Genomic DNA, 27,425 nt, shown 5'->3' with positions numbered 1-27,425 from the left:
AAACATCCTCCGCACATCCAGTCTATAACTCCTATGATCACTGAACCCTAAAGGTTCCTTTACCTTAAGCTCTCTAATCAATCCCACTTCATTGCACAGCACACACTCCAGAATAGCAGAACCCATAGTGGGCTCAACTACGAGCTGCTCTAAAAGGCATACTACAGATATCCCCTCTTGTAATCCAGCACTGAACAGATTTCCCCAATCTACTTACTTATTGAAATCCCCCATGACCATTGTAACTTTGCCATTCTGACATGCATTTTCTATGTCCCGTTGGATATTTAGCTCCCAGCTATAATCTTCTTTCAGCCACAATTTAGTGATGCCCACAAGATCATCTCCAACTGTTCTACAAGTTCGTCTACCTTATTCCAGATACTGCATGCATTCAAATATAACACTTCAGTCCTGAATTCGTCACCCTCACATGTGGAATTCTGCAGGTGACGGAAATTCAAGCAACACACATCAAAGTTGCTGGTGAACGCAGCAGGCCAGGCAGCATCTTTAGGAAGAGGTACAGTCAACGTTTCAGGCCGAGACCTTTCGTCAGGACTAACTGAAGGAAGAGCTCCCTATAGTGGGCACCCCTCCACCTTTCTTTCTCCCCAGGCCTCCCATCCTATGATCCTCTCCCTTCTCCAGCCTTGTATCCCTTTTGCCAATCAACTTTCCAGCTCTTAGCTCCATCCCTCCCCCTCCTGTCTTCTATCATTTTGGATCTCCCCCTCCCGCTCCCACTTTCAAATCTCTTCTTATCTCTTCTTTCAGTTAGTCCTGACGAAGGGTCTCGGTCCGAAACGTCGACTGTATCTCTTCCTATAGATGCTGCCTGGTCTGCTGTGTTCACCAGCATTTTTTGTGTGTGTTGCTTTAAGTTACTTTGAAAATTTCCGACCATTGTACATGTGCATATACATGTAGATCAAACACATTCATTAAACTCTAACAAGTTTTTACTTCACTTTGGGAATAAAATGTTTAATCAGGATAGCAGTGCATAGTTGTGTACGGAACAGAGGTATCAATATTTTTACTGTAAACAAATTAAACTGCTTATTTCAAAGGAAGAGTTTCCACACGTTAATTATTTATAAGCCCCTCTGGTGCCAGTTGTCCCAGGGTCTTGCCAACCCTACAACGAGCATTTCACTCATTGGCTGCAATTTTATATTTGTTGGTCTGCAGAAGCACTCAGAGTTTACTCTGGCGAATAAATCAATTATGCTTTGAGTCACATTTTCAAACCAACTGACATTTAAATGCTTCTGCTGAAATTTACTCAAATTGCGGGCGAAGTTTAAGCTTTTCAAGGGATTTTCCTTATGTCGCAAATAAATCTCTAATCAGTCATTAAGCAGCTGAATGTAATTTGGTTTTCTGTCTTTGGGGGTCAGTGACTGAAGCTGCAGAAATCGAGTTCAAAAACTGGATGCCCAGGAGACACTGAAACTCTGAATGATTATATACATCTGTTTCCTGGATGAACTGCGCAATGTTTCTAAGTCATTAGGTCCTGAAGGGCATTGGACCTCACTTGGAAACGTATCTATCTCCTCTTTGATGGGCTTATATAATCGACTTTTATATAACCAGAAGGTCTCTACTCTGATCTCAGCTTCCTCCTATGAATCTACCAGGTTTGATGATCTTATTATTTTTACAGATTTAACATATTGCTGGTTTGTAAGGCTAACTTTTTAGGGTTAGGCTTTGTAGAACGTTTCAAATTATTTCTCTCGATATTGGATGAGCTAATACTGGGATTAAAATCTAAACTGCATCCCCCTTCCTGTTAATTATTTCTGGAGAACTTTGAGCTTCTGATAAGTAAAGTTGTAAGAGGTTAGATTTGAATTGTTCCCTATTGTGGAAGCAATGAGGACAGAGTAAATTATTGCTGAAAAGAAAATCAATTGGTGGCTGTGCAGTCACTTTGAATAGAAAATTTAAAAGCTGCAGCGATATTGAATACACAAGCCTGTGATCTATTGTTTGATTTGCATTGTTTCATGTCCAAAGAAAATGTTACAGCCATTAGCATTTGAATGATATTTAAATATTAACACTTCTTGGTATTTTATGCCTATACCCGATTTCGTTAGCTGAGCAGTGATTTTGATTGAACATTCTAGAATAATATTAATAGAAATCTGCATTGCATTCATGCACAATGTGTGGTACAATTTGTCTGTAATTCAGTTGAATATGGGAAGAAAGACTTTGGATATTGTGTGTTGGCAACATCATAAACTTTGTTGGTACATTCATGTTGATACCACTTCCAAAAAACTGCCAAGGGGGTTGATTGCAGTATATTTCAGTACTCCTGGAGTAAAATGATTTACACCTAGTCTTCTTAAATACAGTCTCCCATGTCTAGATCCTGAAGTTTGCAGCAGACTACAAAAAGAGATGCTCATTTTCACGCTCAGTAAAGACAAAGTTGGATAGATTTTTGCATAGTAGGGGAATTAAGGGTTATGGGGAAAAGGCAGGTAGGTGGAGATGAGTCCATGGCCAGATCAGCCATGATCTCACTGAATGGCGGAGCAGGCTTGACAGGCCAGATGGCCTACTCCTACTCCTATTTCTTGTGTTCTTATGTAAATGAGCACAGAGTACTAGGAAATACATATAGGCAGACAGGCAGATGGTTCAAAACAAACAGTTAGACCCATCCTCACCAAATATCCTTCAAAGTGAAAAATGGCATATGCAAGATTTAAAGGTTATCAAAATAATTATCTTCTTCCCTACTTTAAAATATTTAGGAGTGCTAAATTGGACTTGGGTGCGGAAATCACGGTTGTAGTTTAATCCCGCACCTTAATTCTGTGCAGTACACACAAAATACTGGAGGAACTCAACAGGCCAGGCAGCACCTATGAAAAAGACTAACAGTTGACATTTCTGGCCGAAACCATTCATCAGGAATGGAATGGAAGGGGAGAAGGTGGGGGGAGGGGAGGAATAAGTACAAGGTGGCAGATGATCGGTGAAACTGGGAGAGGAAGGGAAGAGTAAAGTAAAGAACTGGGAAGTTGATTGGTGAACGAGATAAAGGGCTGGAGATGGGGAAATCTGATAGGAGAAGACAGAAGACCATGAAAGAAAGGGAAGGGAGAGAGCACCAGAGGGACGTGAAGGGCAGGTAAGAAGATAAAGTGAGAGAGGGATACAGAAATGGGGAATGAAGGGAGGTGGCAATTACTGGAAGTTTGGGAAATTGATATTCATACCATCAGGTTGGAAGCTACCCAGACAGAATATAAGGTTTTGCTCCACCAACCTGAATGTGGCCTCATGCAGCAGTATTGGAGGCCGTGGACTGACATGTCGGAATGGGAAGTAGAATTGAAATGGGTGGCCACTGAGAGGTCACTCTCCCGGTTTCACCTATTACCTGCCACCTTATACTTCTTCCTCTCCTCCCCTCACTTTCTTATTCTGACTTCTCCCCTTCCGTTCCAGTCCTGATGAAGGGTTTCAGCCTGAAACATCGACTGACACTCTTTTTCATGGATGCTGCCTGATCCGCTGAGTTCCTCCAGCATTTTGTATGCATTGCTTTGGATCTTCAGCATCTGCAGATTTTCTAGTGCCTTAATTCCCATTAGAGGCAACATAGCTACCTTATGCTTCTTGCAATTTGCAAGTCTGTGTGTGTGCCAAGGGTGACTGTAATGTTTATTCTTCAGATGGACCACAGTTCAACTTGCTCGCCCAAACTTTATTCCCATGGCTGTACTTGTCCTGATGCCCCTGAGGCCTCACTGCTGCAGCTATCTGGCAAAGTAAAGAGAACTGTGAGCAACCACAAAGCATCTGATAGTGGATCCTGACACCCCACCTCCAGATAGCATTGATGCTGTCAAATTCCTTTGAGCTGCTTTGAAATATTCGTAACGATGAATAGCTTTTAAGAATAGTGCATTTTTTTAACTATTGAAAGATTTGAAAAGATTAATTTTGAAAGAAGTGCTTTCAAGTGCTATGAATTAATTTAACTATTAAAGCGATTTAAGTATACAATAGCTATTATTTTATGAAAGATAAAACTGTAAACACCAGGGTGCAAAATTGAAATGGGATGCGGAGTTCATTTCCTGAATCCTTGCTTCAGATAGTGCAGATATAAATGGAGTCTGAAATACTTTTCTCTTTGCACTCTCTTCTGTTTATTTCTCTCAGACACCTCTCCAGCAGTATCCTAAAAGTAGCCTATGGTTCCAAAAAAAAACCTGCCTCTTTTTTTTGATGGTTTTAAAACATCCCAACAGTCTGAAAACGAGAGTGCAATAATGCGCCAAGTCATGGGGGTCAACAAGAAAGTAGTTAAAAGTTTACTTGTAAATATTGGCTTCCAATAAAGAGAACAACCAGGTTAACTTAATTCTAAAAAAATGCACAAAGATAGGAAGTGAAAGAGAGGAATGAGTAAGGCAAGGGAGAGGGCAACACTGAAGGAATTATGGGAAGTGGAGACATGTATGGAGGTGGCAATTATTTTTATTAAGGTTGTAAAATTAGCACTATTCTGAATCAAAAATATGCATAAAAATATAAGGATTCTCTAAGATTACCAGATAATGAGACACAATTGCTTCAGTCTTTTAATCAATTTACTTACTGTATGTCATTCCTCAGCTTGTTTTACTGTAGTTAAAACTTGTAACCCTTAAGGGAAGTCTGCTATAGCAGAAGCAAAATGCTTTGCAGTTTTCGGTTTGATATCCTGTGATATCCTGTGATCCTGTTTCATTATAAGTATTATTGAGGGTTATCTATAGTATACTTTTAATGAGTTCTACAGCTTGTACTAGAGATTACTCTCCAGATACTGAAGGTACCAAATATCTTATGACAGGTAGTTCCATGTTGGCGTTAAATTTGACAAGCACTTGAGGGTTTTATTCGGCAAGGAGAAGTTGAACTGCAAACAGGAAGCCAACTCTGTCTTAAGCAGAAACAATAATAAATGAATTCTTCACAAGTGCCACAATCACCATGACAACATTCACTTAAAGATTAATGTCAGGTCTCAGAATTACACCTTAAAAATTTGTTCCCTCTCACCTATTATACTTCTGTACCTTGAAAGGACACAGTTTCACCTCGGCAGCAGCAAAATGCATTGGGCGCAACAGAGTATTATACAGCTGTACTCACAGAGCAAAACTTGCAGGGGTGCTGTTGTAGACTGGCATACTGACCTCTACATTGCCGAGGCACAGCAACAACTCGCGGATACCTCCTCTTATTTACCCCTCGATCGTGACCCCACTAAGGAGCACCAGGCCATTGTCTCCCACACCATCACCGACTTTATCCGCTCAAGGGATCTCCCATCCACTGCTACCAACCTTATAGTTCCCACACCCCGCACTTCCCGTTTCTACCTCCTATCCAAGATCCACAAACCTGCCTGTCCCGGCAGACCTATTGTCTCAGCTTGCTCCTGCCCCACCGAACGCCTTTCTGCATACCTCGTCACAGTTTTATCCCGCTTTGTTCAATCCCTTCCTACCTATGTTCGTGACACTTCTCACGCTCTTAAACTTTTCGATGATTTTAAGTTCCCTGGCCCCCACCACTTTATTTTCACCATTTTTAAGTCCTGACGAAGGTCTCGGCCTGAAATGTCGACTGTACCTCTTCCTAGAGATGCTGCCTGGCCTGCTGCATTCACCAGCAACTTTGATGTGTGTTGCCAGAGCAAAACTTAGCCTACTTTCTCCATGAGTGCTGACAAATGCAGCACCATTTTAAATAAAGATAATCTTCTTATAATCACATTTCTCTGTTCCACTGCAAAATTCTTCATAGTTCTGATAAACACTGCAAGGATATATAAAGGCTAGTCTGAAATATTCAAAATGTCCTCACAAATAACAGTGCCTATTTTCTCTTAAGAAGCAATGGCCAATTAGCAAAAATTGGATAATTTTCCTAGGAAGGATGGAGAAGGTTAGTTAGAGTGAGGAGTTAGTTATTGGGAGTGATGGTTGAGTAAATTGTGGAGGAGGAGAGTATTAAACATGCATTTTCATTTTAGTCCAAAAATTTGAAAACCAGCCTATTTATTTGTGCTACTCTTTCTAAGGCATTGAACCAATGTGATATGATAAGTCCAATAAACATATTTTACCACCCACAATGGTCCTACTTTACTACAAATAGGCCGAGGCTAAATGTAATAGACATCTTGTGGTTTCACTGAAGTTTAAAAAATAGATTAGATTTTGTCACATATACATCAAACCATACTGTGAAATGCATCGTTTGCATCAAATCAAATCAGCAAGCATTGTGCTGGGCTATCCACAAGTGTCCCCACACTACCCACATCAACATAATAACACAACTCACTAATCCTAATCCATACTGCGTGTCTTTGGAATGAGCGGGGACACAGGAGTGCTGGAAGAAGCCCACGCAGTCACAGTGAGAACGTACAAACGTCTTACAGTTGGCAGCGGGAATCATACCCCAGTCGGTGATCACTGCTGCTGTAATAACATTAGGCCAACCGTTCTGTCCCAGGTTGTCAGATGAACTTTGCAGAGTTCTCTTCTTACAGCAACATCATAGTCAAATAAACAGTTCAAATAACTGTTTCAACAAATTGTACATTAATATCTGTAATAATGGGAAATAAGAGATAAACATATAAATAAATACTGAAAGGAGAATGATCGGAATCCTGCTGGGCTTTGCTGACCACTTTATGGTGAAATGCTAGCACTCACGTATTCAAATATTGTCAGGCTCGAGACTTTGGCACATGTGAACGAGCACTGTTATCTCTGGTTTGTTCCTGCCAATTAATCTGTTGCTATGTTTTGTTAATGGATCCCAGTAGCAGAGCGCAGGTTAGCTTAGATCCTTCCGCATTTAACATGGGAAATCGGCTCTTAGATTGAGAAGATCCGCCGCAGAATCTGTAACTCCATTTGTCTGTAGATACAAAAGAGAAAAAATTAAAAATGAGAAAGTTACTAGAAATTTTTATTTTCCATAACAACAGACAAAATGCTGGAGGAACTCAGCAGGCCAGGCAGCATCGATGGAAAAGAGTACAGTCGACGTTTCGGGCTGAGACCCTTCAGCAGGAAAAAAGACAAGGAGTCAGTGTTAGAAGGTGGGGCAGGGGAAGAGAAAACGCAAGGTGATAGGTGAAACCGGAAGCAGGGAGGGATGGGGGAAGAAGTAAAGTAAAGAGCTGGGAAATTAAGTGGTGAAAAAGAGATACAGGGCTGGAGAAGGGGGAATCTGACAGGTGAGGATAGACGGCCATGGAAGAAAGAAAAGGGGAGGAGGAACACCAGAGAGAGGTGATGGGCAGGTAAGGAGATAAAGTGAGAGGGAAAAGGGAATGGGGAATAGTGAAGTCGGGGTGGGGGGCATTATTGTAAGTTTGAGAATTTGATGTTCATGCCATCAGATTGGAGGCTACCCAGCCAGAATGTAAGGTGTAGCTCTTCCAACCTGAGTGTGGCCTCATTGTAACAGTAGAGGAGGCCATGGACTGTCATATTGGAATGAAAATGGGAAGTGGAATTAAAATGGGTGGCCACTGGGAGATCACGCTTTTTCTGGCAGATGGAGCATAGGTGCTTGGTGAAGCGGTCTCCCAATCTACGTTGGGTCTCACCGATATACAGGAGGCCACGCCAAGAGCACCAGATACAGGAGATGATCCCAACAGACTCACAGGTCTGTTACCTCACATGGAAAAACTATTTGGGGCCCTGAATGGTAGTGAGGGAGGAGGATTTTCAGCTCTTGTTTGTTTTCCGTAATGTGTTTCTATGTAGAGTATGTTTGTTCCTCCTGTGGTTTCTGTGGTTTATTGCAAGCCAGTTGGTTAAATTGGTCACTACACTGTGGGAAAGATGTGACCAAGCAGGAAAGGATGTGCAAAAAAGATTCACAAGGATGTTGTCCAGATTGGAGGACTTGCACCCTAATAGATTGGGTCCTGGGTCTCGGCCTAAAATCTCGACTGTTCATTCATTTACAAAAATACTGCCTGACCTTCTGAGTTCCTGCAGCATTTTGTGTATGTTGCTAATAGGTTGGATCTGTTTTCTCCTAAGGAAGCTGAAATATGAGGTGACGTGAAAGAGACATATAAAATTATGATAGGTATAAATAGGATAGATAGCCAGTGTATGTTTCCCATGGATGAGGTGTCTAAAACAAGAGGGAATACATTTGAGGTGAGAGGAAGGAAGTTGAAAGGGGATCTGTAGGGTGATTTTTTAGTAGCTTAGTAGCCATCTCAAGTGAACTGCCTGCTGTACCAAGAGTGGAGGCAGGAACAGAAATTACATTTAAAAGGCACCTAGACCATTACTGAAGGCATAAGTGATGCAAAATTAATGCGGGCAAATAGGACTTGCACAGCTAAGCATAATCGTTAATATCGACGTGGTAGGTCAAAGGTCACCACGCTATGGTACTATGTAAAATATCCCTCATGTAGACGAATGGCGAAGAATCCAATGAGAGTTGATGGGTATGGGAGAGAGAATAAGTTACTGGTCTCCAGGAAAATAAGGAAGGAGAATGCAGTGAGTGAATTGCCCTGTTAGTGGCCAGCATTGACCGGACAGACTGAATGGTGGTAGCCTCTAACACTGTCACAAATAATTGAATTCTTAATAATTTTTTATATAGTATCACATATGCAAACAGTTTGCAACAATATATTTGTAAAATAAAAACAAGTAGCGTACACAATATTTTGAAATCACATGAAAATGAACAATTCTTGGAAAATAGGAGGATGAGCAGCTTTTATCTTTAAAAAAACAGTAACAATCTGCTGCTAAGTGGAAAATTGGCCCTTTAAGGCCACAAGATTAATTATTGTAAATAAATCCTGAGGTCAGTAAGAGGTGAATTCTGCCTATAGAGATTCAAGGTCAATTAGAGGATGATAATTTCTTTTCAGTTTGACACTTGGACGTAAATCCTTGGCCCTGCCCCCAATAGCAGATCTTACAATCTTCTTTCCTTTTTTTTAAATTCAAATCTGTGTTCCATCTTTAATTAAGTTCTTCGACTATGGTATGACATCTAATGTCACATGGTAATTTGCAGGATGTATGTTGTCAACAAAGCTGCTTAAACTCTGAACAAATACAATTATTCAGTTTCACATTCTAACTTTGATTGTGTTATATTGGTATTTAGAACTGAATTGGTGGTGGTTTTTTGGGCTGAATTCAGAATCAGTTCTCCTGGGTGATACGTCACAAATCAAAAATATTGGAGTAGTTTTTCCTTTCCACCAAAGTTGATGCAAGTACAACTCAAACGTACAGCAATCAATAATCACTCCCTGATCCTTTGCCAGCTTTTACAGTAATGGCAAGGAGAGGGATTGTTCTTTTTAAATGGAAGCAGGCAGCCATTAAGGACAATGCCAATTTGACTATTTATTGAATTATTTATTTTAACTCACAATGCCAATTTGACTGTTTATTTGATTATTTATTTTAACTCGTGGTTAACTTTAACCACGAGTTAAAATTTAAGCAAGTTATAAGAATATCAGGATCCATTGAAGCTGTAGCTGTGATTAACGGGTTTCAGAATTATTCTTTATTTTCTCCTCATTGTTTTCAAAACAAAGATTCCTTTTCAGACACTCAGCAAATCCTTCGAAGTTTAATAGTAAACTGGCTAATAAGTTTCAGCAATGCCAACTTTAAACTGTTGCCAAAAGCTATCAGCCTACTGAGGAATTCCTTGCAGGGAATATATCGACATGTCAACATCATAGAAACAATCCATATTTCCTTCTCATCAATGTAAATATCAACATTTCTGAAGGTCATTTAACTGTCTCCAACAATCATGTTTGTATTTCTCTAGTAATAAATCAATGAACACTTGCCTTAATTGATCTAAACTTTTATCTATTCAGCCTTATAACACAGGAATAATTGTTTTAGCAATTACAGAACAGCCTGAGATATTGGATCCCTTCACAGTAGAGACTGAATAAAATGAAATCCAGTATGGATCACTAAGTGATAATGTCTGCCCATAATGATTTTTGATAGAATTAATACCAGACCTACAGTATTTGCAATGATGAAGTGTTAATGGAATTATCACATCTAATGGCATCATTTTGCATTTTGCAGTCTATTAAATTCTGTGAAGGAGATATTGGAACGTGTTCGTCACTAAAATTTTAGCAACAATTCTTCATCACGCTTTGGACTATATTTTATTTGTGTTGTTTTCCCCAAATTTGCAAATCTTTGTCTTCAAACTCTATGTCATCGCATCTGCAGGTATCCGGAAAATTTATTCATATATGGGAGTTTGGATGACTTGACCTTGCAAACATGGATACAAAAAGAGCCCTGTACAGAAGGAACAGTTTGTTCCTGGACTAGATGGGGCAGTGGGAAGGTTTGCTAGTGCTACAGAGAAGGGAGAGGCGGGGGACTGGAGTGGTGGCTTAAACTAGTGTTGCAGGGGGCGTGGGCACTGGGAACTCAAGCACCAGTCCAGAACAGATAGTGGAGAGCTTGTGGAGAACGATGTAGTTAAGCCTATATACAAAGTCAGGATCGAAAGGTGGTGCATGGTGGAACTAATGACCTGAGCTGCATATATTTCAATGCAGTGACAATTGTAGGAAAGGTAGATAACCTTAAGGCATGGATTAGTATGTGGAATTATGACTTTGTAGCCGTTAGTGAGACTGGCAATTCAAGGCCTGATGTTCTGGGGTTCCGTTGGTTTAGATGTGATAGAGCAAGAGAGGTGACATTACTAGTCTGAGAAAATGTTACAGCAGAGCTCAGTCAGAACAGACTGGATAGCTCGTCCAGTGAGGCTTTACGGGTAGAACTGAGGAATACGAAAGTACGTTTGTATGTGCACTTTAATGAGATTATATTATAGACCGTCCAACAATCTGAGGGATTTAAAGGAGCAAATTTGTAGGGAGATTGCAGACTGTTGCAAGAAACATAAGATTGTGACAGTAGATGATTTTAACTCTCCACATATTGACCAGGACTCCCATACTATGAAAGGGTTGAATGGGAGAGAGTTTGTAAAATTTGTTTAAGAAAGTTTCCTTAATCGGTACATAGAATCCCCGAGCAGAGAGAGTGCAAGACTATATCTTTATTAAGGAATGAAACAGGGCAGGTGACAAGAGTTTGTGTAGGGAAACACTTTGCATCTAGTGATTATAAAGCTATTAATTTCAAGGTTATTATGGAAAAGGATAGGTCTGGACCTTAGGTTGAAATTCTAAATTGGAGAAAGGCTAATTTTGATGGTATCAGAAAGCATCTGGCAAGTGTGAATTGGGACAGTTTGTTTTCTGGCAAAGATGTCCTTGCTAAGTGGGAGGCCTTCAAAAGTGGAATTTTGGGAATACAGAGTTTTATGTCCCTGTCAGAATAAAAGGCAAGGATAACAGGTTCAGGGATCCTTGGTTTTTGAGAGATAGTGCAGCCCTGGTCAAGAAAAAGAAGGAGGTACATAGCAGGTATATGCAGGCAGGAACAAATGAGGTACTTGAGGAGTATAAGAAATGCAAGTGAAAGAAATCAGGAGAGTTAAAATAAGACATGAGATTGATCTAGCAGGTAAGGTGAGGGAGAATCCTAAGGGATTCTACAGATATATTATGAGCAAACGGATAGCAAAGGACAAAATTGGTCATTTTGAAGGTCAGAGTGGTAATCTATGCATGGAGCCATAAGGGATGGGGAGAACGTTATTGGAAGGTATTCTAAGAGACCAGATATATAAGTATTTGGATAGTCAGAGACTGATTAGGGATAGTCAGCATGGCTTTGTGTGTGGTAGGTTGTGTTTAACCAAACTTATAGAAACTTTTGGGTAAGTTACCAGGAAATCCGATGAAGGCAAGGCACTGGATGTGGTATACATGAACTTTAGCAAGGCCTTTGACAAGGTCCAGCATGGCAGGTCAGTAAAGAAGGTTCATTTGTTTGGCATTCATGATGAGGTAGTAAATTGAATTAGACTTTGGCTTCATGCGAGAAGCCACACAGTGGTAGCAGATGGTTGTCTCTCTAACTGGAGGACTGTGATTAGTGGTGTGCCACAGAGGTTGGTGCAGGGTCCATTGTTGATTGTCATCTATGTCAACAATCCTGATGATGTGGTAAATTGCATCATCAAATTTGCGGATGACAGCAGAACTGGGGGATCTGGACTGTCTGGAAAAATGGGCTTAAAAAAAAAAGGCATAGGGAACTTAATGCAAACAAGTGTTCACTTATTGAGGACCAACCAATGTAGATCTTACACGGTGAACGGTAGGGCACTGGGGAGTGTGGTAGAACAGAGGGATCTGGGAATACAGATCCATTACTCCTTGACAGTGGCATCACTGCTAGATAGGGTTGTAAGGAAAGTTTTTCATATATTGGCCTTCATAAATCAATGTGTTGAGTACAGGAGTTGAGATGTTATGTTAAAATTGTATAAGATGTTGCTGAAGCCTATAAGATGTTGTTGAGTAATGTGTGCAGGTTTGGTCACCTACCCACAGGAAAGATCTAAATAAGACTGAAAGAATACTTAGAAAATTTACAAGGATGTTGCTGAGATTTGAGGGCCTGAGTTATAGAGAAAGGTTGAAAAGGTTAGAACTTCATTCCCTAGAACTGAGAAGATTCAGTGGAGATTTGATAGAGCTATGTAAAATTATGAGAGGTATAGCTAGGGTAAATGCAAGCAGGCATTTTCTCTAGGAAAACCTTGAGTACATGAACAAATCTATTTCTTGGTATGCCTAAATGAACAGTGTCTCTTTCAGTAATCTGGTGTTGGGCGTACAAATGATATGATCTGCCCAACATAGTTCAATGAGTGCAACTTGAGACTCAGTCCTGGGAAAGGTAGCCTAGGAAAGGATATCAGTTCGCTTATCCTTCCAGTCAATTTGGAGGATTTTGTGAAATCAGCATTGGTTGTACCTTTCCAATGCTTTGATGTGCCTGCTTTAGGCAGTCCAAACCACAGAAGGATTTTGGAAGGTGAGGAACACTGCCACCCTGCATACATACCATGGGTTTTGTACCAGGTTTGAGGTCCTGAGGATCTGGGAAGTAGTCTACATTTTCCCAGGCCTCACCATGAGCGTTCTTTCTCACAGCCACCAGTCTCAGTTACCTCTCCTCAAGAAATGCAGCCCACTGCTCTAGATCCTTACTGCTCATGGTGTCTGTGTATGATCTGGTGCTGCATAGAGTCAGATGCGGCCTGTGGCTGCACAGGCAGTGTCCTTGAAGCCAGGAGGATCAAGATGGCTTGAAACCACAGTGTCTAAACCACTTGACTTCTAATGTTGATGCTTCACCTGTTCGTCGGTCACCTGCTCCTCCTCCTCATGTAACTTTGAGAGAGCTGCATACCTCCTGATCCAAATTTGTCCCTGCAAAGACAGTGAGAAAACGAAGCATGCTTTTCTGTGAATGTTATTGCATAGATAGAGCAGACAACAGTCAGTAGGGAAAGGCTATCAACATGAATAAAGGTTGGCTGAATCTCACTGAGAAATATGTGTGGTTCTCTAAGGGCGTTGTCGGTAACTCCAGAAATTTCTGGCTGTTCACACTGTGCCCGATCAAAGAACCATATTTTCTTCTAAAGGAGGTAGACTTGTGACATGGTTTGCTCATCAGCCTGCAGTTCCTAGTGACTTCAGCTTGCAAAAGAAGAGACTATGTGTGTTGGTGTGTGTTTATTACTGGAGCCGCTCACATGAGTGATATGCTTTATTATCCATATAGTGATATATTAATGCTAATACATGCAGAAAGTTAAGTCTATTTCCCAAAGAAGAGAGTTATACGAGCACGAGCTTTACCCTTCATGAGCTAGGTTAGGCCATGTAATCCCTGCCACATCAATCCGCGAAACTGGAGAATGTGCTCCCAGCTCTCTTGCCATGGTGTCGCAGGTGACCCCATCAGACCACCCGTCTCACTTTCCAAAAGCAAAAACCTTCTTTATTCTATTGTTTCCACCGGGATTTCCACATCCCTCAGCCCTTGGCAGAGTCACTGCAGTCTAGTTATCCACTCTGCATTGCATTGTTAAACACATTCCAGCTGGAATTTGACTGCTGGATGAACAGTCAGCAAGTGTTTGACCGTGGAATGGTGGCACTGTTTCATTGTGAAGTTAAACAGCCTTCAGTATTTCAAGGCTAATGCTCTGATTTTTATTTGGTGGCAACTGAATATCACAAAAACTTTACTTCTATAATTAATTCAGTTAAATTAACTTTGTATTTTAACTATGATTTTTCATCTGTATACATGTTCAGGCTAGTGAATTTTATGACATTATTATGGTGGAGATAGAGGCTGTGGCGCTTTTGGTGCAATAACACAAAGATCTTCATCTGTAATTTCAATCATTCAATTATTTTTGTTTATTCTTTTAAACCTCTGCTGTGGGCAGCTTGGAACGTGAAAAATGTTTGCTTAACTTTTCCATGCAACTCTGTTTTCTCTCCATTACACTGTCAGTTTTATATAGTAGTATGCAATATTGTTCCGTATAAGACAGGAAAAAATAGTGCATCATGGTATAATGGAGCCAAGCCCAATTAAACTGGTGAACTGTTGCTCCCGGTGCTGGGTGCCTAAATTTACTTTGGATGCTATTCAATAAAAACAAAATACTCTGCCTAGGAAAACTGTCAACATGTCCTGTAAGCTTCAGTAATGTATGTTGTCCACCCCATGAAGGTACAGAAGACTGGATAACTGTTTGTAACTGGATCTCAGTATGAATATAATAATAGTGCATATTGACGAATGGCTTCCTTTCTCAATTGTCATCTCAGTTTTCTCTGATCTGTGTGTTCAGAATGTTCAGGAAGTTCCAAATCTAAAACCGGCATTAAACTGTCAATGTTGCCATGGAGATTTCTGAGTCCTGCTAAGAATAAATTAGAAACAGTATGGGCCAGGTTTTCAAGCCCGTACCATTAGTCAGATTTGTTCATGCATGTTTATCTTTGGTAATATTTTACACACAGGATTATGAGAACAAGAGTTATTAACAGCATAGCAAATGACAGACATCTTGATGTCTGAGAATCATGTTTCTCCTCAATCAATGAGATTTAAGGATGAAAAAATAAATACAGTAAGGACTGGGAAAAATGCTAAATGGAAACAATGAGTTCTATGGCAGAAATTTTGCAGTCAGTGGCAAGCTGCCAGAGTCATGGCAACCTCCAGACTGACTCCAAACTTGACTTATTTGCATCCTGCAGCAGAAACTTGCTGGGAAGTGCTGGCTGTATCATTAGTGGCAAGGCCCTCTTTAGCAACAGGGGTTTTTGCCTGTAAGATCATTTATGCGTGTGGGGTGGGGTTGGGTGTATTTCACATTTAAAGCCCAGCATGTGGGGAAAAAACTGTGAGGTAACTAACAACCTCTGTCTTTTCCAGCAGTCAATAACTTGGAATATTTCTCAATGCTTCTGTGGCATAGCAAAACTTTTTAAACGAATCAATCGTTTAAAGAAAATGAACAATTATTTAAAAATTTAAGAGAAAAAAACAAATTCTTAAAACAAAGCAGATAAAATCAACGGTGTTTAAGTCTAAATTCCAACATACCTTGTTAAAAGAATATTTGTATGCTATACATCTTCCTTCTGAGGAAATTAATAGACAACTAATGCCAAAATGCATGAACAACAGAAAAATCACATGACATGCCTTTTTTGAAATGCTAAAGCATGGGTTTCCAACCTTTTTTTTATGCCACAGGCCCCTACCATTAACAAACAGGTCCATGGAGCCCAAGCTGGGGTCCTCTGTGCAACACAGAAACTTCCAATTGGCATATCTGTTACTCACAAGATTCATATGTGTCATTTGACCCTACATATTTCAGCAAAATCTTTCTCATTGTTGCTTAAAAAGGAATGTGTTTTCCACCTTGATTGATGTATTTAATATTACCCATTCTTCATGGAACTTGTTGTAATACAAACTAATCAGTTTTGCTTTTCTAAATTAGGAGAACAAATGGTGCAAGGAGATTCATGTCACAACACACTACATCTCTTGAATCTAATCTATTCTGCTGGAGAAATCATTCCGTCCATGAGTTGGAAATGCCTCGTTTGGGTAAACACAACCATTCTTGTTAGGTGTAAACCTACAACCCAAAGCCAACTCATTCTAGCAATATGTTAAACTGATTGCAAACTGGAAAGTTAGCAATGGATGAAGTCATGGTTTTCCAGTTTAAACATGTGTTGTAATGCCACTAAAGTGCCCTTTCCCCAACATCCCTGTTAACTCCACATGCAATTCACGCAACTCAAATATTGGTATGGCATTACAGAATAGTTCCTAACAATGAATATCAGATTTTCAACTTTTGACAGGTTCAAGAAGACTTTTGCAAATTATGTAAATGTTTTGCATTTATTAGGGCCCATTGACAGCTTTGGCAAGCAAAGGATTCCTTTACAACAGGAATTCTGCAGATGCTGGAAATTCAAGCAACATACATCAAAGTTGCTGGTGAACGCAGCAGGCCAAGCAGCATCTATAGGAAGAGGCGCAGTCGACGTTTCAGGCCGAGACCCTTCGTCAGGACTAAAGGATTCCTTTCCTGATTTAATGTCTGTTGGTGATGTGCTGAAATTGCTCCATGATTTCATGGCATTACTATGTTAATTCATACCTTTAAAACAGATCTGGAAGGATGGTTAGTGACACATTAACTGGAGAGTAGAAGAATGTACTAAAGCATGTACTGTATATAGCTTATGGTGTTAAACTTCCCTTAAGATTTTCCTTGGGGTGAATCTCAATAAAACAATATAAATAGTACTGTAAACATAGGATTAGTGGGCCATTTCCCAGAAGCTTGCCTGCCTTCTATTAAGAGAGATAGTAACTTAATCATTATCATGCTGGACTAATACATTAGAGGTTATTAGGGTAAATTTTAATGCAAACTTCTCAGTTTATGAGATATCAACCAGATGGTAAAAAAACAGTGTAAAAACAGCAACCCTGTCAATAATGTATATGTTAAAATGGCCAGCATAAGTAAAAAGACTTTTAGGAGCTATTTAAGTAAATTTAATTAGATTCTACATACAGTGCACCAGTAGTTTGTAGGATTTTGTTTGCACCAAATTTGAATACTAATTTTATGGGATACGGAAAACACCAGACTGCAGTAAAACTGGATTTTACCACAGTTGCAACATTACTGACCAAAGCTTTTTCCTTCCTAAAGAAAAATACAATTATATAACATATTTGTCAGAATTAATAAGTGGATTAGAGTGTTGATTACAAAAAAGATCACTCAAGTTGCAAATTTAATTTTCTACTTTGCAGCAAACCCAATTGGTATTTGTTTATTATTGTCACATGTATTGAGATACAATGAATAGCTTTTGCTTTGAGTACCATCCAAACAGAGCATTCTATACATAATTACATCAAAGCAGTAGATCAAAATTGAATGCAGAGCATCATAAAAGAGAAAAAATGCTTAGCTATATTTGTCACATGTGCATCGAAACATTGAAGCATACATTGCAATGCATCATTTGTTTCAACGACCAACACAGTCCAGGGACGTGCTGGGGTGTGCAAGCGCTGCCATGGTTTTCTTTTATTTATTTATTTTTATTTTTATTTATTACAAACAAACAAAAAAAATACAACAATAGGACAGAAGCTGTTTTTGAGTCTGATCTGCCATGATCTCAGACTTCAGTATCTTCCACACAAACTCTAGTGCAGATCCCCTCCCAGATCACATGTTATCTAAATCCTCTGTAGAGGTCTCCCTACTCTCCCAATTACCTCATCCTCAGTATGATCCTTTATCATCTGCCCAGGGCTTGAGTCAAAAGCGTCTGATTTCTTACCACACAGTATGGTCCTCAGTATTTCATTCCATCCACTCCTAACCACAGTGATGATCTAGGTCGCAACTGGGCCTTTAGCCTCTGACTATCACAACACCACCACCATACTATTCTGAACATATTTTCAATTAAGGATCTGTACAGTATAAAGCCCTCTCCTCTTCCCCTCTTCCTATCACTGCTTTGTCTTTTGGGGTCAAAAAATCACTGATGTTTCCTTATACCCAAGTAATAAAATTATTTTTTAATAATTATTCACAAGCACCTTTGAATTGTGTTATTATAGTCTCTACTGTTTATCGTGGACAGGAAGGTCCAATTATCCATAAACATTAGGTAGTTCATACCACACTGCTCATGGACCATTCACTTCTTCTATCACTCAGTTTACCTAAAATTTCTGTTCTAATCACGGACAGGAAAAATGCTTCCTGAATTCAATGTTCCAGGCTTCTGATGCTTTTTTGCTGAACTTTTCTCTGGTGCATTGTACATAATGGTACATTTATTTAAAAAAATCTGACAGGATGTGGATACTGCTGGTTGTTTAGTATATTGGTTGGAATGCCAATCATGTTCAGACAGGGGAAGGCAGAAGGGAGTATGCTTCCATCTTGATGACCTCTACAGAAACGAATCTCCTGTGACCATCTTCTCTTCAGATGACTCACTACATGGTACCAAGGGGAATCTACAATGAGTAACTGTATAATAAAAAAGTAGAAATTAATCACAGAAGACATGCCTGTGCTCAATGCTCTCAGTGCCCTTAATATGTTGGAAACAGAAATGTTTTTGCTGACAGTATTAGTTAGGGCAAAGGATTCGTGGTATTTTGCGTTCCTGAGTAATTAAAATGGTGACGGCGGTAACACTTCCTTCATTCAAGAGAAGAATATCATCCACACAATTTAAATAACTAACAGAATAAAATAAAGTAATAACTCTCACCACAAGGTTTAGTTCCTCTTTTAACAACTAGCAAAGAGAAAAACAGTCAAAGAATTCAGTCCCAGCTGTCTGGACTCAATTCAAATCCACAGGTGAAATGGAACAATTCCCAGCCTACCATAGCACTCAGTCCTCCTTTACTAAATAAAGGCTAAGTACAAGCACAAACATAAGGCAAACCACATTTGTTTTGGTAGTGGAAATGTAGAATTCCTATGAACACACACAGTGCACTATCTGCAGTCAACCAGTGAAGAGATTTGAGCTCTGTTAACTCGCCAGGCCTCTAACCAGCATTAGTAGTTTCAGTTGGCGAGAGCAGGATTATTTATAAAACCTGATAAGCTGTCACATCATGCAAAACAAATGGTCCACCCTGGGACAGATTTGGATCTGTAAGCTTCAGTCTGATGTTCTCCATGCACACTGGGACCGCATTTGAAGCTCTGAATCTGTGCCCCTATACCCAGCAATCCTATATTAACTTTCTGCTTATAATTTAATTGTCTGTTTGTCTATTTATTTACATAGAGATGTAGCACAGAACAGGCCCTTCCAGCCCAATGAGCCCCAAAGCCCAGCAACCCATCTATTCAACACTAGCCTAACCACAGGACAATTTACAATGACCAATTAACCTGAACACCAGTACTTCTTTAGACTGTGGGAGGAAATCCATGCCGTTCACAGGTAGAACATACAAACTACTTACAGATGTTGTCAGAAATTAACTCCAAACTCCAGAATGCCCCAGGCTGTAGTAGCATCTATGCTACCATGGTGCCCTGAAATTAATTTTAGCAATTCGAGATAATCATGCTTAGTGTTTCAGTGGCGTAGGATTATGAATTGCTATTATTGAAGGTCCTTGCCCTCAAATGCTTATATCAGTACAGCTATTTTTTTAGCAGATTAGTTTCATTTTGCACACATTCCTTAAGTTGTCCGTTTGGAACACTTCAATCACTGGAGCTTTCAACATGATTTTCACCTCCAGACATTGGTGAGAAAAATGACTCGTCAGCCTGTTGCAACTAGTGATGGAGGTCGTTGACTGGTAGTTAAATAATATGCAGTATGCGGCCTGTGGGATACAATCCTCAGTTTAATCTGATGTTCTATCTTACTCCCAGCAGAAGTTGGACAGGAAAGACCGGATAAGTAAAATATGGCCTACAGTGATATTATTTATATGCAGATACCAGACTCCAAAAAAGAACACTGAAACCAGTTTGCCATGTATACGTGTTCTCTTTTTATGTCTCAACATGCTTCCGTTCTGTGGATCTGGGATTTATTTAAAAATATTTAAAAACTGCAGGTGTCCTTAACAATAATACGGCCATGTTAGGGAAAATAAAATCTTTACTGTTCATTTATTATGGAAGGCCACTTTTCCAAGCATGAGTAAAGTTCCTGTCGTCAACAACAGCTGCAAATCTTGAGGATGTTCCACCGACATTAGATTTGAACAGTAAATTGTATGTTCACAAGATCGTCGTCCACTTGCAACAACTTCATTTTTTTTCTTTCCTTCAATTTTCCTTCATCCCTTTTTCTAATATCTAACATGCACAAATTTCTAAAGTGAATGTCAGCTTCAAGCTATGGCCATTTGAATGCTTCTCACTGTCCTCCCAGTTCTCCTAACCTGAAGGTGCACATTCCTGCTAAGACATATTTCAAGTGGTATCAGTATTTTTCAACAGAGGCCTACACTGAGTAATGAGCAAATTCCATTTTTAAGATGTCAGTAAGCAGATTTTGTTTATGGCAGAAGATATGCAAAATAAACACTCGATATGCAACTATACCTCCAGAGAATTGCAATGACTGGCATCAAACACAAGTAACATTGATAAAGAAAGAACAATTACTACGAGTGGTGAGAGAAAGGAGAGAGGAAACAAGTTCTGCCATTTGTGGGAACATATGTACATACATAGAGTACATCAGATTTCTGAATTTAATAATATTATGGGAACTTGTTCACATGAAGGGGATGTCCATAAATCAGATGTTCTTAACCTAGGGGTGGCATGTATCTCAAGCTTCTTTAAGTGCTAGCAAGTTAGTAAATGCCTCTATGCCTTGTGACCATGTGGTTAAGTCTCCTTCTTAGAAGTTCTTCAAAATATATTTTTCCAATATTGTCACTAAGAGTGCTCAGAAGTGAGAACCCTGGTTGAAACTGTATATAATGCAGATCTAAACTGCATGGATGTTCAAAATTGAACAAGACAAAAGTATGCAATCACATATTTGCTTAAAACAAAATTATTTTGATATTATTTTACATGTTAATTAAGATAAGTCAGTGATAGTTAGTTGAATAATTTTTCAGAACTTTTCATCCAGAATAGGCTTGAAGCACTTTCACTGAAGAAGCTTCAAGAGTGAGTTGCTTAAAATGTTTCAACTATGCTCAATAATTGTGCTTTAAGAGTTTGTTCAGATATGCATCTCTTCCTACAGCAGCATAATATTTTAGTTTTCTACGTCTGCATCTCTTTACATAATACCTACAAACACTGACTGACATTTTTGTGCTGTGGAAAGATCGTATTTCACTTTGGCTTCTAACATATTTCAATTTAGAACTTACATAACTTATCAAACCACCAGATAAAGTCCACTGATGTGTGTTAAATCTGAACACAAATCCAAAAGTTAGTGGAAAGTCGGAGGATTGGGAAGCTTTTAAAAACAACAGAAGGCACCTAAAAAAGCAATAAGAAGAGAAAAGATAAACATAATGGTAAGCTAATCAATAATACAGAAGAGGATACAAAAAGTATTTTTTCAGATACCTACATATAAAGAGTAAAAAGGAGGCAAGAGTGGATATTGGACCACTGGAAAACGATGCTGGAGAGTTAGTAAGGGGAATCAAAGAAATGGCAGACAAACGCAATAATTGCTTTGCACCAGTCTTCACTGTGGAAGACAGCAGCAGTATGCCAGAAATTCAAGAGCGATAGGGGCAGTTGCTCTTACTAAGGAGAAGGTGCTCGAGAAGCTGAAATATCTGAATGTAGATAAGTCACCTCGACCAGATGGACTATACCCCAGGTTTCTGAAAGAGATAGCTGACGAGATTTCGGAGGCATCAGTAGTGATCTGAATCACCAAAGTCAGGAATGGTACCAGAGTACTGGAAAAATCGCAAATGTTATTTCACTCTTTAAGAAGGGAGGGGGGTGAAGCACAGGAAATTATAAGTTGGTTAGCCTGACTTCAGTGGCTGGTGAGATGTTAGAGTCCATTATTAAGGATGAGAGTTCGGGGTACTTAGGGACACATGATAAAATAGGCCGAAGTCAGCATTGTTTCCTTAAGGGGAAATCTTGCCTGACAAATTTGTTGGCGTTCTTTGGAATTCTTCAGCAGGAGAAACAAAGGAAAGTCAGTGGATGTTATTTCCCTGGATTTTCAGAAAGCCTTTGACAAGGTGCCACACATGAGGCTGCTAAAAATGATAAGAGCCCATGGTGTTACAGGAATGATACTAGCATGGATAGAAGATTGGCTGACTGTCAGGAAGCAAAGAGTGGGAATAAAGGGGCCTTTTCTGGTGGTTTTGATGACCAGTAGTGTTCTGCAGGGTCTGTGATGGGACTGCTCCTTTTCAAGTTATTTGTCAATGATTTGAGTGATGGAATTGATAGCTTTGTAACCACGTTTGTGGGTAATACAAAGGAAGGTGGAGGAGCAGGTAGGGTTGAAGATGCAGGGATGTAGAAGGATTAAGAGGATGGGCAAAGAAGTAGCAGATGGAATATAGTGTAGGAACGTGTATAGTCATGCACTTATGTGGAAGTAATAAAGGTGCGCTCTTTTCTAGATGGGGAGAAAATTCAGAAATCAGAGGCGAAAACAAACTTCGGAGTCTTTGTACAGGATTCTCAAAAGGTTAACTTGCAGATTGACTTGTTGGTAATAAAGGCAAATGCAATGTTAGCATTTATTTCAAGAGGAATAGAATATAAAAGCAAGGGTGTAAAGCAGAGTATTTATAAAGCATTTGTCAAACCACATTTGGAGTATTGTTAGCACTTTTAGGCTCCTGATCTAAGAAAGGATGTGCTGACATTGGAAAGGGCTCAGAGGAGGTTCACAAGAGTAATCTCAGGAATGAAAGGGTTAATATTTGAGGATATTTGATGTACTTGCTGGAGTTTAGAGGAATGATGGAGGATCTTATTGAGATCTATTAAATATTGAAAGATCTGGGTAGAGTTGATGTGGAGAGGGTGTTTTCGATAATGGGAGATTCTAGGACCAGAGGGCACAGCCTCAGAATAGAAGGATCTGCCTTTAGAACAGAGATGAGGAGGAATTTCTTTAGCCTAAGGGTGGAGTGGCTGTGGAAACCAAGTCATTGGGTACACTTAAAGTTGAGGTTGATAGGTTCTTGATTAATCAGGGCATCAAAGGTTACCGAGAAAAGGCAGGAGAATGGAATTGAGAGGGATAATAAATCAACCATGATGGAATGGCGGAACAGACTCGATTGCCCAAATATAACCATATTAACCATATAATGGTCTAATTCTGATCCTATATCTTATGGCCTTATAATCTTATGGTCAGATACACCCAAATCAATCCAGGAATCATTTTTTGAATAATTTCCAAGAAACAATTCACAAAATATTTATCTATGTACTCCGAGGTCTGAAGGTTTCACTTAAGTACATGCCTCACCCAGCCATTGTCCTAATACAGGAAGAAAACTTAATTCTATGAACTCACTTCCTTTTCACTCAAGTTTTAAATAATGCTTGATTCAAGTAAAACATTTAAAAACTAGAATTTGTACCAGATAAAATATTATCTGGATTTTAAGTTAATTTCACCAAATTTGTGCAAGGAACATATTGCAGGGATCAATTTCATCACCTTTTCATTTTTGTACTATATTTTCAGTTGTCTTTCTTAATTCTGTATCGCCCATTGTGTTAAGAGCGATTAGGTGCAACTCTCTAATGATTAGTTATTTGTCTCCAGATATCAACATTATGAAAATTTTTCCAGATCAGTATTAGAGTTGCCTGGGTTCAGGACTTGATCATCTTCTGTTGTTTTTATATTTAATTCCTGCTCTTTTACTTAACAAATCATATCCAGTGCATCAACATGATTGAACAGAAGGCACAGTGTGATGAATAGAATGCATTTTACAGGGAAAAAATGCATAAGAATTAAGGAGAGCTTCTGGTTGAAATGCATATTTTCTTGAAAAGGTCAAACCTTTCCTTTAATTGTATCCTCTGTTATGTTTGTACTTCTGGTTTCAAACTCACATAAGCACCATGTATTCCATCCCTTTCATTGGTTCCAAGAAGAATCTATTTCTAATGCGTGCCATCTTAATAACTTTGGCACCATTAAGTTGGCGATGTGCAGCTGATCAATGCCTTCTAATATGTTATTCAATGGAGCAGTTGCTAATTGCGGAGCTAACAGGGGTGCTGGTAGTGTATGGATCATGAAATGCAGCTCAAGTCAAGTCAAGTCATTTTTTATTGTCATTTCGACCATAACTGCTGGTACAGTACACAGTAAAAACGAGACAACGTCTTTCAGGACCATGGTGCTACATGAACAATGCAAAAACTACACTGAAATGCATAAAAAACAACACAAAACTACACTAGACTACAGACCTACCCAGAACTGCATAAAGTGCACAAAACAGTGCAGGAATTACAATAAATAATAAACAAGACAATATGCATTGTAGAGGGCAGTAGGTTTATAATTATAAATAAATAGAGGTGCCAGTCCAGGCTCTGGGTATTGAGGAGTCTGATGACTTTGGAGAAGAAACTGTTACTTAGTCTGGTCGTGAGAGCCCAAATACTTCAGTGCCTTTTGCCAGATGGCAGGAGGGAGAAGAGTTCGTATGAGGGGTGCGTGGGTTTTGATGGCTTGCACAGTGGTACAGGTTTATATAAAAGGGTAGAATTTCAGGGGAGTAGTTTCTGAAATAGGGTTTTTGAGTGTTGGATTCTGGTATTGAGCTTGTGTGTCACGACAAAGTGGAGTGTGGCAGGGAATAATAGGTGACAACGACTGTTGGGTTAAGTCCTCTGCAGTGAGGCCACAGATTGGTGCTGGGGAGCTGGAAAGACATAGGAATGGCAGTAAGGCGAAAGAGTAATAGAAAACTTGCAGAAGACCAATCTGTGAAAGGATTCATGGGTAAAACTCCATGATGCATGCCTCCTTGTCAGAAAGTGGAAAGCTGTAAACAAAATTAATAACTTATGAGAGCTGCACTATAGACATAGGTTTCTGATTAAAGTCCTTCACATTGCAGTATGTGGGAGTGCTTCTTAGCTATAGTGTGTTTGTCAATTTGTCAATTTGTGATTTTCTCTGTATTCTCTCAAGTTTACCTTTCTCTTTGCTTCAATTGAAACAAATGAGATGTCTAGTCTTATTCCAGGACTGGGCAGGCACGGAGTTTGTAAGACAAAAACCTGGCATTATTCAGAGGAAATATCAGCAGAACTATGCACCACTGTTGGACTTCACATGATATACCGTGCATGTGGACAGATGTGGTGGTAGATGTTAAACCAACACTCACCTCTTAAATCCAAGTCTTACTTCTGTGGGAATGGATGAACTACAGCTGAGCCCTTCTGACCTGTTGCCTCAAAATGACTTTCACGTTGCAATGGATAGAAATGGTCCACATTAAACAGCTCAGACTCAGAGCTACGTGGTAGTGAATTTAATTGTACCATTTTTGCAGAAATTTGCCAATTTTTTTTCATTTCCAATCTTCCAAAACTTATATTATTATTTACAATTCAGCAATGTACGACTGATGTAATACTCAAAGGTCACTCACAGATGAAATTGAGTAGTTTTGAAATTTTGTAAAAGCTGATTAGTTCTGATAATTTTGAAAATCACTGTCTCAGTGGGGCCAGCACTATTTAACCTTTAGAACTTGAAGAAATGTACCGTTAGGTTTTATTTCTGCTAAAGTTAGAATTAATTAACTTATAATATTAAAATATACACCCAGAGGTTCAAAATCACTTTTTTTAATGTTACTCTAAAAATTTAGTCATGAAGTTCTACAGTACAGATGGTGCACCATGGATATGCTGACCATTTTGTCAGCATCTACACTATTCCCATAAGTACTGAAATGTTCAAAAGTTTTGGTCTCCATATGCATATACCGCCTTTGAATTTAAATAATTAAACCCATTAATGTGGATATTTTTGACTTAATATCTGATTTATGAGTTATCCTGCCTGGTTAAAATGCCAAAATAATTAGAGCTTAACTCCAGATATTAATAACTGCAATACAATTTCTAAGGACTAAATCCAGAGGCTGGAGCAGTCTACCAGCAATTATCTCAGGATAACATCTACCAGTATTCTTCTGAATGGCACTTAATCTCCCGGCTTGCTAGAACTTTACAGTAGCCAAATTTTGGCTGCTTGCCCATTCTCTATTTTCCTTCACAACCTATTTCTGACAGCCGTGCCTTTATTTGCCTGGGTCCCATCTCCTGGAGTCTCTTTTCCCTATTGCTTTCTTCTTTTTTAGGAACTTGCTTAAAAATCACCTTTATGAGCAAGCTTTGGCACATCTATCCTTATATCTCCTTTGGCATATTGTCAGTTGTTTAATTCATTATGCTGCTGGGCAGCACTTTATTGACTGAGGTGCTATATAACTACAAATTGTCACTATTGGAGTTACGAGAGATCACTTAATTTGCACGTGGCTGGCTGGTATCGACATGACACAAGGTTTGTGGCCGCTGCTCAGTGGTTCTCCACAGCTGGGACCTCAAGCACCCAACCGTTACTTAGCACCATACCTTTGCTGGCTCCAATGTGAAGCATGAATAATGGTTTCATCAAGATCGACAAGCGGGAGGAGAGAGAGCAGTGCATCGCGCGTGCGCAGCCCTCCGGTGAAAAATGATATTGTATCCGTTAAATAGGGGCCGTGGACAATTCTGATTTGATGGAGAGGGATGTGAAAGCACAGAGGAACATCTGGAGAAATTTCTGAAATGCTCGTCTGCTGTTGTCATTACTGCGTGGTCGGGAATCTTTCAGAGGGTAGGCCTCATAATCCCCGACTTTGCCTGCTGTTGGCGACTGAGATTGAGGTCGAATCGTTCGGACAGAGATGGCACTCAGTACTCGGTGTCGGAGAGCTGATCAGAGCTCGAAGTTTTCGGATAACTCAGAGTCGGGTTGTGGTCGGCATGGCAGGGAGAGTTTTTCTTCCTTCTCCCGTCTGCGTGAGATGTGAGACATTTGAGAGATTTTGAACTTTTACTGTGCTCATGGACTTCTTCATCAAGTCATGGTATTGTTGCACTGTTGTAACTATATGTTATAATTATGTGGTTCTGTCAGTTTTTTTCTGTCTTGGTCTGTCCTGTGTTTTGTGATATCACACCGGATGAAATATTGTATCATTTCTTAATGCATGCATTACTAAATGACAATAAAAGATGACTACGTGTCT

General features: G+C 39.5%; 1 protein-coding gene across 3 annotated transcripts in view; it reads left to right on the top strand.

Annotated features, from left to right (window-relative positions):
- Positions 1–27,425, top strand: part of ppp2r3a (protein phosphatase 2, regulatory subunit B'', alpha) — a 356,154-nt gene that overhangs the window by 148,256 nt on the left and 180,473 nt on the right. The window lies entirely within an intron of this gene.

The sequence above is a fragment of the Mobula hypostoma genome, chromosome 4, assembly GCF_963921235.1.
Source record: "Mobula hypostoma chromosome 4, sMobHyp1.1, whole genome shotgun sequence".
Taxonomy (NCBI): domain Eukaryota; kingdom Metazoa; phylum Chordata; class Chondrichthyes; order Myliobatiformes; family Myliobatidae; genus Mobula; species Mobula hypostoma.
The sequence above is the reverse complement of the archived record's forward strand: the minus strand, read 5'-3'. Positions and strand labels throughout refer to the sequence as shown.